We start from the raw sequence: 13,381 nt of genomic DNA, 5'->3' as shown, positions 1-13,381 counted from the left end.
AAAAAAAAGAAAAAAGAAAAAAGAAAAAACAACTGCATTCAAGGAAAAATCTCTCTTCTTGACAGGAGTAGAATCTACTGTATTATTTGCATGACATATCTTTAAGATAGACATGTGGAAGAGTTCGGTGTTAATCTGCATAATTGTATCATTAAATGGATATGGGAGAACCATACATGACCTCTTCCCTGGCAGGATTTTCAAATGTTTGAGACATCTTCTAGGGAGGCGAAGCAGTTGCCACCATCTTCCTACTGCTCTGCTGGAATTAAGCTGTTTTGCTCCCTCTCCTTTTGGTAAAAGAACAGCCTTTTCAATTGCAACTTTTTTTCAGTCAAGATATGATCAGTCAATTGTCATTGACTTCACAGTAGTTCCAGTATGAGGGGCAGTATTTCTGCCTTGTGAGACTGAACACTTCTCTATGCAGTACCAGGAACTACAAGTTATTTTTTCCTTTTGACCAAAAGGGAATAAAATCAATGGAGTATCACAAAATTCTCCTTCAAAGTAGTACAGATTAGCACTTCCATAGTTCCTCTCATCTTAAGGAGACAAGTGTTTTACAAAGCTGATTATGTGTGCATATCAGTTGTCTTGTCTAAATAGGTTTGTGTACACTGTGTGAATGCTGTGACATTGGCCATGTGTACCAACTAGTGGCCTGTTGGCCATATGTATACTTGAAAATGGTAGGGAGCCAGTTGCCCTTCTAAATCTAGTGCTGGCTTTCAATAATTAAGAGGTATTGAAAAGTGCTCTGTTAGTGCTGTGTAAGATGCAATTGATAAAGGTTTTATTGCTGGTTTTATGCGTTTCCTGTGCTAAAGCTTTACAGGGTAAAACATAGAAAACTAAAACCCAGTGTAATGAAAAGCTGAAACAAGCAAGATAAATTACTCCCTTTCCTATACTTCAAACAATGTTTTTTGTTTGTTTTTAATATATCAGTGTTACTGGTCAGTTTTCTATCATAAGCCTTACAGAAACAGCCCAAGGACATATTCTCTTCTGTTACATGTTCTGCAGCCTCACTGACATCAGTGTGAGTGTATATATTTTTATCTGAGAATGAATCAGATATAGATAACAAGTCAAATTCTCCTAGCACACATTTATTCAGATAATTCATTCTGTATGGGAGAACCACATACTCAGTTTATCTTTGACAGCCCTGAAAAGCCTGCCAAATATCTCTGCATAAATCCCAGTGACCTAATATATCTTTATGATATTTATTGAAAAAATGAGAGAAGGTGTTTTATCTTGTAAATAGGGTATATGGATAAACTCCTTGGGAGCAATGAATATTCCAGAGGAAAAGAAATGACAAATGGTTTTCATCTGTTTCCACACAAACATTACTGTCTTAATTGTGTAGAGTGCTTTTCTTTGACAAGGTTCCAGAGAGTGTTCTGAGCTGCATTAACTTCTGGGACAAATCATGGAAATACCTTCCTTGGTCACATTTGGGTCACATGGTAGAAAATATTCAACAGCAGAGAGTCAAAACTGCAGTGAGAACTCAGGTGAGTGAATTGTGGCTCTCTGAAAGTAGAACTTGGCCAAGGAAACAGAATATAATGTTACTAGCTCTAGTCTAAAATGTACATTGACTTTTTAAGCTCAGGTGAGCTGGATTTCATTTGTATCTCATGGTAAAAGATGGCTCCCTCAGGATCTGAAAACTGGAAGGAGGTTGCAGTGTCTCTCATAAAGACAGTAGCACTTCCATATCATCACCAACTCACCAGTTTAGTCCCCTAGTTCTCCATGATGCCTCTCCCTGGCCAGGCTCTGCATGGCTCATGACATGTAGCAAAGTTTCAGCAAGGGCTGTGCTGGAATTCAAAAGATGCAGATGTTCCCGTTGTTAGTTGACCCCCCCCACCCCGCCCCTTGCCTTTGTGTCCTGGAATGGACATGGCTCTGCTTTTGGATCAAAGGGTTTGCACATTTCTGCAGATGGCAGTTTCACCCCTCCATGCCTCTCAGCAGTGCCGTGCTCCCCCAGTACCACACCACCACCTAGTACTTCCCTGGGAGACACACTGCAAGTTCTGCTCTCCATCACAGTGCTCACACTCTTGCCTCCGTTTGTAATCTTCTGTTCAACAGGCTCTTCTAGCACTCAAGATCCTTACCTGTAAATTTGCTCCTTCCTTGTGTTTTGTTTCTTTGCATTCTCTTTACTTTTCCTTGCAAAATTGCTTGTCTGTTTTCTACCTCCTGCTGTTCCTTGTGCTAATTTATCTCATTGCTGCTTTTGCGCACTGCAGGTGTGTTCCCAACATCTGTCCCATGTTTCTCAATGTCTTTTGATTTCTGTAATGTACAGGTGCTTCAGGCCTTATCTTCTTGTCCCTTCTAGGTTGCTTCTCTAGCCTTCCCGATCTGAACTACAAAATCCTGTCAAGAAAGGAAAGAATTTAAATGCTTGCTCTCTGGAGCGTTAAATCTTTGTCCTTGGTTTATTGGCCTTCTACTAGAGGCAGAAGATAGTTGGGTTTGTATTTCTATTTATTTATTGTGTTTTTAGTGAGAAGAGGAAAGAGGCTTTTCACAAAGGAAAATGTGAGGTGATGAATAACAATTGCTGAACTGTGCAGTGAAAATTCTGGGGCCAAATATCATACGCATTTTTTTATCTTACCTTGAATACAGCATATCTGTAGAAAAGATTTGGTCTGCAACATACCTACTTAAAATAATATTGGGCTCCTCCCCTTAATTCCCTCCTGTTTCCTCCTTGTTACACAAAGCAAGTCAAATTCAGTCTAAAAACAGAACTGTTTATTCATGTCCTGGCTTACACATCAGCAGGTTGAGTCCATAGATGACATAAAGCATCATGCTAATGGAGTTATCTGCATGTATGTTGCCTGCAGTGAATTTGGTTGACATGCTGTCACTGGGCATTTATGACTCAACAGCACAAGCTGACTGGTAAAGCCAAGCAAAAAAATTAGTATGGGGATTTGCTGCCAAATGATGCACTTTGAATTCAGCAAAACTGCCTATGGATTTTAGTGAAACTTGGAGATGGTCTCATCTACAGTCAAAATGACAGGAGCAGGGAGGAAATGAAAACACTGATTTTTCTAAATGATATTTTATTAGAAAATTGTGGTAAGTATAATTTTAAGAAAGAGAAAAAGCATTCCCCAAAGAAACAAAATTTCATGTTTCAACCCAAACCAAAATAGTTTCCATTTTTCTTGTGAGCTAAAACTGAAAAATGTTTGCTTTGGGTGATGCTGAAACAAACTGATTTCCTTGCCCTGTGCTCTCCCAGTTTGACAACTGAAGCAAGCATTCAGTTGGTCACAAAGATCTAGTGCCAAGTATCCTCAAAAGCATTTGTTTTGTTTAATTCAAGGATTAAACATTTTAAAGTGCATTTTTGAAAAAATATTTCCTGTAGTTTTAATAAGTGTCCTTTGTGATTTTGTGAAAAACAACTTAGATTGTTACAATACTCGAGCTGGCTAAAATCTTTCTGTTGTCAGAGAATAATAGTAAGCTGCTTTTGTGTTTTGAACAAAAGCAAGCTCTATTAGTATATACAGATACTGTTCTGAACTTGATTGGTTATACCTATTGTATTTATGATTTGCTGCATCCTCTGAATTATTCTGCTCTGGATACTCAGTGTGTCGGTTGTGCAGCTGGATTAGAACGCTAAGAAGACAGAGCTATGTCTACCACTAGGATGTTACGGACTTGGTTACATGTTTGCTAGAACGTTAGGTCACCAAACACAGTGGAATTACTGAGTAAAATGGTTGGGAGACAGGAGCTTTGAACATTATTTGTATTGCTAATCTTAATTACAGAAACATCTGCCTAGATAAGAAATAAATCAATGCAGGTTTGTAATCTTTAACCACATGTTTTGTGAAACAAAGCACCTTGTCTTCTTTTCGCTGTTGTAATTTTTTTGCGAAGAGATAACGGCTCCTAACACAAAAAGCAAAAATCCCCAGTGCATTGTTTAATAATACATTTTTTATTTTTAATTTTTCAGACTAGCTTCTGATTTCCCCCCCCCCCCCAAAAAAAAAAAAAAAAAGGTGGCAAAACTCTGTGCAAACCAGTGAAACCTGGAGTGACAGAATGGGGGCACAAGGATATTACCTTCTCGGGAATAAGAGACTGAAGTCATATGAGTTAGCAAATTGAGAAGTGGCACATGAGGACTTGATCTGAATTTTGCTGGTGTGGTATCTTGTCATTTCAGACTTGAGAGCTAGCATGTCTTAAATTCTCTCCTTAGCTTCATCCTTAAACTCTGATGCTTTAGGTTGTAGCCCTTTGAGCTTAAACCCTTTGTTAGATAAGGACTGTATTAACCTGTTGAAGAGGAGCTCTGAAGAGCAGTGTTGCCCTGAATCTGCTGTCAAGTTCTTACAGCTTTGATGCGCTCCAGTAAGAAACTTTACTTCCAAAGGTTTGTTTTGCTGGAGTGAGGGGTGGAGGTGGAAGCTGGGGATTATCTGACCCTGGAAACTCTTAAGGGAGTTGAAATGAGAAGTGGTGAATTTTGCAATCTCTGCTACATTGGCATGATGTTTCCACCTGGCGCTGGATATATTGCTCTGAAACAGAGGCATCTCCCTGGCCTCATTAAGACCTGTGTTGTCAGTGACTGAGTGTATGTGTTTATGCATCTGCTTGGAGTCTCTTGAGCCTATGGTTTTGCAGGGTGCTGGATTAGAACTGTGAGTGAACAGTGCTGTCTCCTTGCCAGGAGAAGCAATTCCATGGGATTGGTTAATTTTTTCCATTTTTCATGGCAGAATTCATAGCACAAAACAAAACCTCTGCTCTGAGCGAAAATTGCAAGCTCCAAATCAGCACCTGTAGTATGCAGACCAATCTTAAATTTTGTATGCTGGATCATACCAATATTGATTAAAAGAATGAAATATTAATAACTTAAAGCTAGATTTAAAGCTTATTTTAAAACTCTGAAGTCATAGCTTCACATCTAGCAAAGGGAAGGCAGCAGAGGTAAGGAAACAGGAAGGAAGACCTGAGAAAGAGAAGGGCAGAGAGCAGGCCTTGGTAATGAGCTGCTCCTTTTTCAACTGTTGCTAGACATGATCTCACCTTTCTTCATACTCAGACTTTCCGGTTTGTTGTGGGAAGTGAGCCTTCATGTAGCAGCAGCATTGGAGAGGCTTGTCTGCTCCTTTTTTGTGCATGGAGGTACAGAAGGCTGCATTTGTAAATGTGCTGGTAAGAGGCCCTGGTTCTTGGGGTAAACATGCTAATTATGTGTTTCTTGATGAACAAATGATTACTAAAGACCCAGTCAATCTTATTCTGCTGCCAGCCGCTTTCCCCATATGTCTACCTGAGAATATTCCTGCCACATGCTCAGCAGTTTCTTTTATCTTTACTGTGGCACCAGCATGTGTTTATGGAGGCTTTGCCATGTATAATAAATTCAAGGTAAAAATAGTCGTTGAATTAAACACAGGTGTGTAATGGAAGTATCTTCTGTGGTGCATAGCACAATCGACTATCGTGAAGCCTGTAAAGCACTCTCAGCTACTCTGTCCCACGTCTTAGTAGTACTTTCAAGATGCAAAGAATCCTTTTTTGATTTAGAAGGAATGTGTGGTTGATATTGGTGAGAAGAGCTGGTGGAACATTTCTGCTATATCGTGAGGTTCAGCACATACAGTATTGATATTGGCAGGTTTTGCTAGCTTTTTTTCCTTCTCCCTTCCCCCTTCTACAATTAGCATTTATATTTCTGTAACAATTTCAAGTGTTTTTCTAACTAATGGCTTTTATGCTTGCATATTTTTGGAACCTGGACGCTAGTGGACCATATGCCTAGTTAGACCCCTCCCAAGTAGTCTGTATATTTTTCTTCTGAGTTACAGTGATTCAATTAGTACTGCACAGTTTATGTAGAACTTCAGAGATAAAGTGAATTAATTTATTCTTAGTTGGAAGTTGTACAATTTTCTGTCTAACTTGTTATGCCCTGGACAGATTCCAGTGTGAAGAGCAAGAAGGATAAAGTTTATGTTGGCAAGCACCAGAGGCTTCATTATGCTTTTAAGATCCCGAATCTGATACATGGCACAGTGATGTCTCTTCTTTCTGTAGAATGGAACAATCAAATGATATGGAGAAAGATGGATAAAAGTTTTCCATGGGCCAGATCCTGGAGTTCGGTGAAGGAAGTCGTTGCAGATGCCAGAGAAAGATGCCAAGAAACCTATAAAGTGCCTTTATGAACCTGGGAGTGTCACACTGTACGTGCTGCCTGCATGCTCATGTGAGGAGGAGGATGCCCTGGCCCTTTTAGCTCTCTGTGGTAATTATGGAAATGGCTGTAGCTGCTGCATGCTGAATTGAGGAAATCCTGCTTGGGCCAATGATAGTAGTTGGGCAGCTTTGCACTACGAACATGTTTTCTGCATCACATGTTTTGTTCCAGTGTATAAAGTGAAAATAGGAAGGAAAGAACCTTCCAGAGCATGAGGAGCAGCGATTCTCCATCAAGAGTCTCATGTGTTCAGCAGCTTTGAGCTTCTTTTACGTAATGACGAGGGATTGGGGTCTGGAAATACCTTCTACTATTGGATGGGGCCTCAGTGCAAAAAAGTTTGAGAACTGCTGATCTAGAGGCATTTGCTGGATTTCCACATAAAATGATTTTTACAAGTGTTGCATCAAGTTCTGGCTTTTCAGCAACCTCCTTTCCCAAATTGTTCCATTTTTCAACTGGAAGTACAGAACCTTTTCTTAAAAATTCTTTTTTTCCCACCCGATGTCTGCAGTAATTTTTTTCCTCTTCTCTAGTTTTAGGCTGTCCCTGCTTGTTGTTACTTTTTACTGCATTTATAGATTATCTCCTTGAATTCTCTTCTATCTCTTTGAAGCATGCTGAATTTTTAACAAGTATGCAAATTAGCATTAGCCTTCCCCATCTACTTGCTGGCCTGCTGCAGTTCCCCTCATGCCCTTTTGACATTTTAAGCTTTGCCTCCAGACAGTGTTGGCTAGAAAAGAGAATTTCACTCCCATGTAATTTTCTTGGGGAGGAAAATATTCTCCCAAACTGGTGGTGGTGGTAATGGGGGATATGGAGGTTGGAAGAAGGAGTTATTTTGGTACCAATTTGGACCAAATGTTTATGAAAATAATATATTTAATGTAGCTTAAGTATTTGTGAGGAGAAATTCAGTGAACAATTCCATTGAAGGAAAAACAACTTTTTGTTCTAAGCCATTCCTTAGGCAGCAGGCTCCCTAGGCTATCAGGGTATTCAAGGTTATGGGCACTGCAGGAACTTCTTGTTTTGCAGCTTTGTAGGCAGCTGACAGAATTCAAATTTTCCTGAAATTTTAAATCAATCAGCTTTATTTCCAGCAAATACATAGTAACATTTTTTTCCTGTTTTAAATGGTGGTGGCTTTAGGGCTCAGTATTTTAAGCTGGCTGTTGAATAGCATGAGAAATACTGTCACAGAAAGAGTTCTGTCTGAAGACCTCTCCAGTTTTTGTGGTAAAAAGATGGCCTTTAAATTTTCTCTCTAATGTGTGTGGATTTTTTTTTCTTTTTTCCCTCCTGCAGTAGGCATACCTGGAGCATGGCTTAACTTGACTCTGTTTTACAGCAGCTTTGTCTTACAACAGTGAGGAGACTACCATGAAAATTAGGAAGCCTTAATAGGTATTTCCTGTAAACAGACTTGCAAAATTTATCATATACTAACCATCATAAATAGCGATACTACATTTACAAAAGGAGGGCATTGCAAAAGATGTTCTTTTCCACCTCATTGCGAAGTCATCATCTTACAGTCTGAAAGAGAAGTGTTTAGGAGTTTTTGCCCCTAGACTCCCGACGTTTATTTCTCATTACACATCCATTTTCTCTGACTGTTGGAACTTTCTAAAATTTTGGTTCTGGTCAAACTTGAGGGTGATCTACAAATAGGCTAAGCACACTTATTTTCCATTAGCGTAAGAGAAAGAATTGATGCCAAACAGTTGCAAATAACAGGCTGATGAAGTCTGAAATCAGGCATGCAGCATTTTGATGGGAGGTCCAGGTCCTGCGAAGTTTCTGAGAGATTCTGAGCGATCCTGTGTGCAACCAGAGAAGATCCTTATCTGTCCATTGGTGTTTAGGAAGTGTCAGAAGTTTCCAGGCTACTTCATGGCCAACAAAACAGAAGGCGGCTTTGCAGTGGCTAGCCCAAGCACTGCTAGCAGGATAACAACACAGTGCTCCATTTGCAGAACACCTCGAGTTTGTTGCAGATACGTGGCAAATACCATTGGGAGATAACTGAGGGTTGTACCACACAATCTGCGCGTATGCTAACCCTCCAAGGGATGTATCCTTGTGTGTCTGAAAGTTGCAAGAGAGGGCACAATTATGATGAATTCCCCTTACAAATTGGAAGCATTTTGCACTTCCGTGTATTTTATAGTAGTCTAGTGAATTCATGAAACAGAAACTGCATGCTTAAAGGAAACTTTCCCATCTCTTTACCTCAGCAATTTGCCTGTGTTGTCTTATGTTTCTTTTGTCTGCACATACAGTTATGCCCTTTTATCCCTTTTTTTTCTTGACTTTCTTCAGTGTTTTCATCCCTTTGCCTCACTTTTCCCAGCTTTATTTAAGAGGGTTGGGAACCAAAAGGTATGTCTTAGACCAGATGTTAAATCTTAAGCTTTAGAGAGCTGCCAGGTTTGGGTGCTCATGAGTAAGATGATTATAAATTTTGCAAGCACTAGCATCATTGCCAGTATGAGTGCCTTGACCCTCTGTTGCAGGAATTATGCTGTAGTTTTATTCCACCATTAGTTGAAATAACGAGGGTCATTGTACTGTGTTGTTAGATGACAACTACTTTCTGTTCATCTATACGTAAGGACAAATACTTCTGGAAATATTTAGTTATTTAACCAGATAAGATTTCTTACTCACTGAAAGCAGAACTTTTTTTCTCTTCCTCGAAGTTGTCTTCCAAGTGAATTTAAAAATGCTTGTAGAAAATACTGGCTTGTATAGTCAGTATTGTGTGTAGCTATAGACTGATAAAGACCACAAGTCTAAAGACAGATTCAGTGTCATTCATTTCTATTAAACGTCTGGGTAAGTTGGCTGTTTCAAAATGTTATTTCCATGCTGTGAATGGAATTGTTTACAAGCTTGCTTTGTTTCAAATGCCAGAGACTTGACTTTATTGACATCATTTAGTGATGTGTTTGCAGGCTACCATAAAACATTAAAGCAAAACCAGTGGAAATACATTTTATATCCAAATGCAAAGTGCCTTTAGGAAATGCTGAACCTGGAAGTGTTTTTCTACAATACAATATTTTTTCCTGCTAATTATTAACAAAATCCTCATTGTTTTTCTTACAGAATAAATTCATTTGTCCCTCATCAGTTAACGTAATTTTATGACAAACCTACTGGAAATTTGAAGCAAATACAAAGTTCATTTGCGGATTTATAAATTCCAAATGGCAAGTGGACCAGAAAGGCTTTCTTTTCTCCAGAGGTGATGTGTAATGCGCCTTCTGAGACAAGCTCATGAGACTTTTGATGAGCACAAAGTGTGCATCATTAAAGAGTGCATCACCAAAGACTCCATTTCAGTATTTGTAGAACTCACTTTTGTGAGTACTAAGCACCCCTAACTTCAGGTGAAGTTGCTGGTTGGGATGAGAAACCGCTTTATAAACTGTAGGCTAAGTAGGGTGGGGTATGTGGTGACACTGTCCTCAGTATTCAGCAGGGCAATTGGAGAACACAGCATTGCTAGCAGGCAGGTTTCTGCCCCATCCCAGCATGCTGGGGAGAGCTGCAGGGAGCGCTACAAACCTGGAAGAGACTGTGACTGGCAAATTCATTTTTGTGGGTGAACTGTCAATTTCTGCCTTGCAGGAGGTGAGGTTGCTTTTTTTCCCCCACAAGTAGGCACATGCTGGGTTTTATGGACTAACCCCCTCATCAGCTTAAACATGGCATGCACTTCTCTTTGCTAATGAAACTGATACTTGGGGAAGGAATAAAGGAGATTTTTGAAGAAATGCATGGAAGTGTTCCTTCCTTTCTCTAGACACTACTGCAGGGATATAGGGTGTCAGCAGTGGGTGGGTTAGTGTGAAAGAAACCATGTCTAGAAAAAGTGTTTGCTGTTAGAATGCATCAGACTTGTTTAAGACTACTTTGCTTTCATTTCCAGAGCTGTGGAATGAGTGCAGAAGCAGGTATCATAAGTGCTGTTGTGCTGCACTACCACTGAGGATGCGTTCCTGAAAAGCACAGTGGTTAGCAGTTTGATGGATGCACATTGATGGTTAGCAGTTTGATGGAAGCAATTTCCCCCTAAGAATTAATGTAAGAGAAGTAACATCCATGCAAGGACTTAAGAGATGCACACAGTGTAAATACACAGAGACAGTACATACAACATGAAGGAAGGACTCGCAGGTGCAGAATTGTCTGTGTCATCAGCTGGAGGAAATGCTGGCTTTTCTGGATGGATATTTGCTCCAAAAGATATTAGCCACTTCAACAGCAAAGCTGAGCACCCGGGAGCAGCCAGTTAGTGTGTGTGTGTATTCTTGCTGCTGCTTTTTGAATGATTAAGTTTTTGTGGTCTGTCATCTTCGTCAGATGAATGAAGGTCAATCAAGGGTAGATGGAGAAACAGGGTAAAGGTGATGGTTAGTGGAGTGTGATGTTAAAGGATTGGTGACAGTGCACTTAAACAATGGGTAAAGTAGCAACAGGTAGTAGGGTGTTGCTGTTTATCATTAGTACAGTATATGTGATTTGTCAAGTGCCAATGTCAGCTTTTAATGACCAACAGAGAAACAAAATCAGTGGAAACTTTCGCATTACAAAACACAAAAGATCATATTTTTTAAAGGGCGGTACCCACTAATGCTGGGGATGTCTGCACTGCACAGAGCCAAACAGCTGTGTTGAAGCCCATTGAAGATAGATGTCTTCCACATCCAGACTATTGCTTTGTTAGGGGAAATCAAGTATATTTTCACTTCACTGTGTTCCTCTGTCCCAGGGCATTGTATTCAAGTGTAGAGTAGGTGCATGTTAAGGACGGATCGTCCATGTCCAGGTGCTTGGAGGAAGTTCTGAAGGCCTAGTACATTGCTTTTTTTTTCTGTGGAGTCCTCTCCCCTTCTACAGTCTGCTTAAGCATTCTTCGCATAGCTCCGTTAATTTTCTTGATATCTCTGTTCATTTTCTTTCCTTTGTCAAGTAGGTTCTACATTCAAAGTACTCACCTGTGCAGCATGGCCAACCCCTCCCCAGTGACAGAATTTAAATGTCAGTCTCCAAATAAGATCTCACTGCATCATCAAGGAGTTTTGTCAGTTTGTTGTGAGAACACGGATCCCTTTTGAGTCGTGCAGTCTCTGAAATGCCTACCCTTTTCTTCAGAGTCCATATTATTTCCTTTTCTCTTTATAAATGATTATTTTTTATTTTTTCTCTAATGTTTAAGTAGATCCTGGTGCTATTCAAAAGGTCAATGAACCTTAATGAATTTTTTGATGTGCTGAACCTGGCTTTAACGTTACAGAAGCAAAATGAGATTGGTAGTGTTTCAGTGAGAAATTTTCACATATTGTAAGTGCAGTGTTAAAAGTGAGGATGAGAAGTCATGCAAAAGTAAGGTTCCCACAGCAATGTTTTCTCTGCCTGCTTACATTTATCTCTTCAAAGAGTGTTCTTCATTTTAACACTTAAGCAGCTGGGTGGGGGGAAGGGAATATGGTCTATCTTATAATGCAGTATAATACGCAAAGAAGAGTTGCTGTGTTCTGCAAGTATATGTATATGTGTGACATCTAGTAATCCTTTTAACTTTGCAAAGAGTGTGACTGTACAACGAAGATCACCATTTTGTAATGTTTGCTGGTAGCAGCAGATGCATATCCCAGAAGCCCCGCTTTTCAAAATCAGCACCTAAGGCTTGCCTGCAAAATGTGTGCAAGTGGTTGGCTCCATGCAAATGGCTAATTTCACAAGAAAAGTACAGAGCTTTCTATACAGAGTAAGAGTTTAACCTGTGCTTGCTAATAGCCCTCCAAAGATACTGGAATTACTGCATAAACTGATGACCGTAAATTTCTCCGTGATTGACAACCATCTTGGCAAGCTAATCCCATCAGTTGGGTTAAATGTTCTTCTAATGCTCTTTGAGTTGAAAAAGAGAACTGCAATTCCTTAAGTGCTGCCTGTCGTCATCATCAGGCTTTGCTTGTACTACATACACAGCACACCAAATGTTCCTGTAGAGCTCAGTGTAACTACAGCAAGAGCATTTATGGTGCTTGGAAAACTTCTGTCCCTCTCCACTTTGCATAGCCTGGCAGCTTTGTTGCTGTTGAGGCTCAGTAATCACACCTTTGGAGTTGGTTTTGTCCATGTATGTGCAGCGCTGGCCATATTTCTGTGTTGTGACTGGCTTGTGAAAACCCATAAACTTGAATAAAATTTGATTTTTTTTGATTAAATGATTTTGATGATTTTTTTGATTAAATTCTCAACTAGTGTTTACATTCTCTAGTGTTACCTCATGAGGAAGCTCATTATTGCAAGAAGTTACAAAACTACTTATTTACATAATTTTAGTGATGCCAATGAGAGCCCTTCAATGTGTAAATGTTTTCTGTATAAATGTGTGTGTGATGCATTCAATTTTTTTTGTGTAAGTGAATATAGAATATACTTGGAGTTTATGTCAATCCCTCATATGATTCAGGAAGTAAAGACAATTAAATGTTCTTCTCATTGTATAACTGAGCTGACTGATAGCTTGTTCTTTTACCAGCATTGGATAAATGAAGGAAGTGGTAAGTATGTGACATTAGTGCCTGATTCATTGAGAATAAAAATGTCACAGACTATCACATGGTTGTCTGTGGTACAAAGCTCATGTTGTGCCAGTGGAGCCTGCAGTATTTAGATCATTTGGTCATGAAAATGAAGCAGGTACAAACAGTCTGGTTTTGTGATCTAATTGGATAATGCATTAGCTTATATGACAGAAGTTTAACAAAGAATATTTCCTTTATCCACATAAAAAAGCAGATGGACCATAAACAGTGGCATCCTGAGTCTTTACAGCAAAAGAAATGCAAACAATTGGAACCTCCCCAGGTGGCCTGACAGCATCCTGATAGCAACAAAGAAAATTGCTGGAACAGCTGGTCTGAGTATGCAGAAATGCAAGCTAAAAATTTCAAAAGTCATGAAGATGTCAAATTCTTACTGTCAAATGCAACTTCTGGTGAGTTTTAATATGCATGGCGCTTCTGAAATTATGACTTGTGACTTTGTCACTTCTGTTAACCTTCC

General features: G+C 39.5%; 1 long non-coding RNA gene across 1 annotated transcript; it reads left to right on the top strand.

Moving 5' to 3' along the window:
* Positions 1-1,410: 1,410 nt before the first annotated feature.
* Positions 1,411-12,537, top strand: LOC112983051 (uncharacterized). Its single transcript, XR_003259138.2, has 3 exons — positions 1,411-1,529; positions 2,372-2,506; positions 6,127-12,537. It is a non-coding gene; the product is annotated as an uncharacterized LOC112983051 (long non-coding RNA).
* The last annotated feature ends 844 nt before the right edge of the window (positions 12,538-13,381 follow it).

This window comes from Dromaius novaehollandiae, chromosome 2, assembly GCF_036370855.1.
Source record: "Dromaius novaehollandiae isolate bDroNov1 chromosome 2, bDroNov1.hap1, whole genome shotgun sequence".
NCBI classification, from domain to species: Eukaryota; Metazoa; Chordata; class Aves; order Casuariiformes; family Dromaiidae; genus Dromaius; species Dromaius novaehollandiae.
Note: the sequence above shows the minus strand (reverse complement) of the source record. Positions and strands in the feature narration are given on the sequence as shown.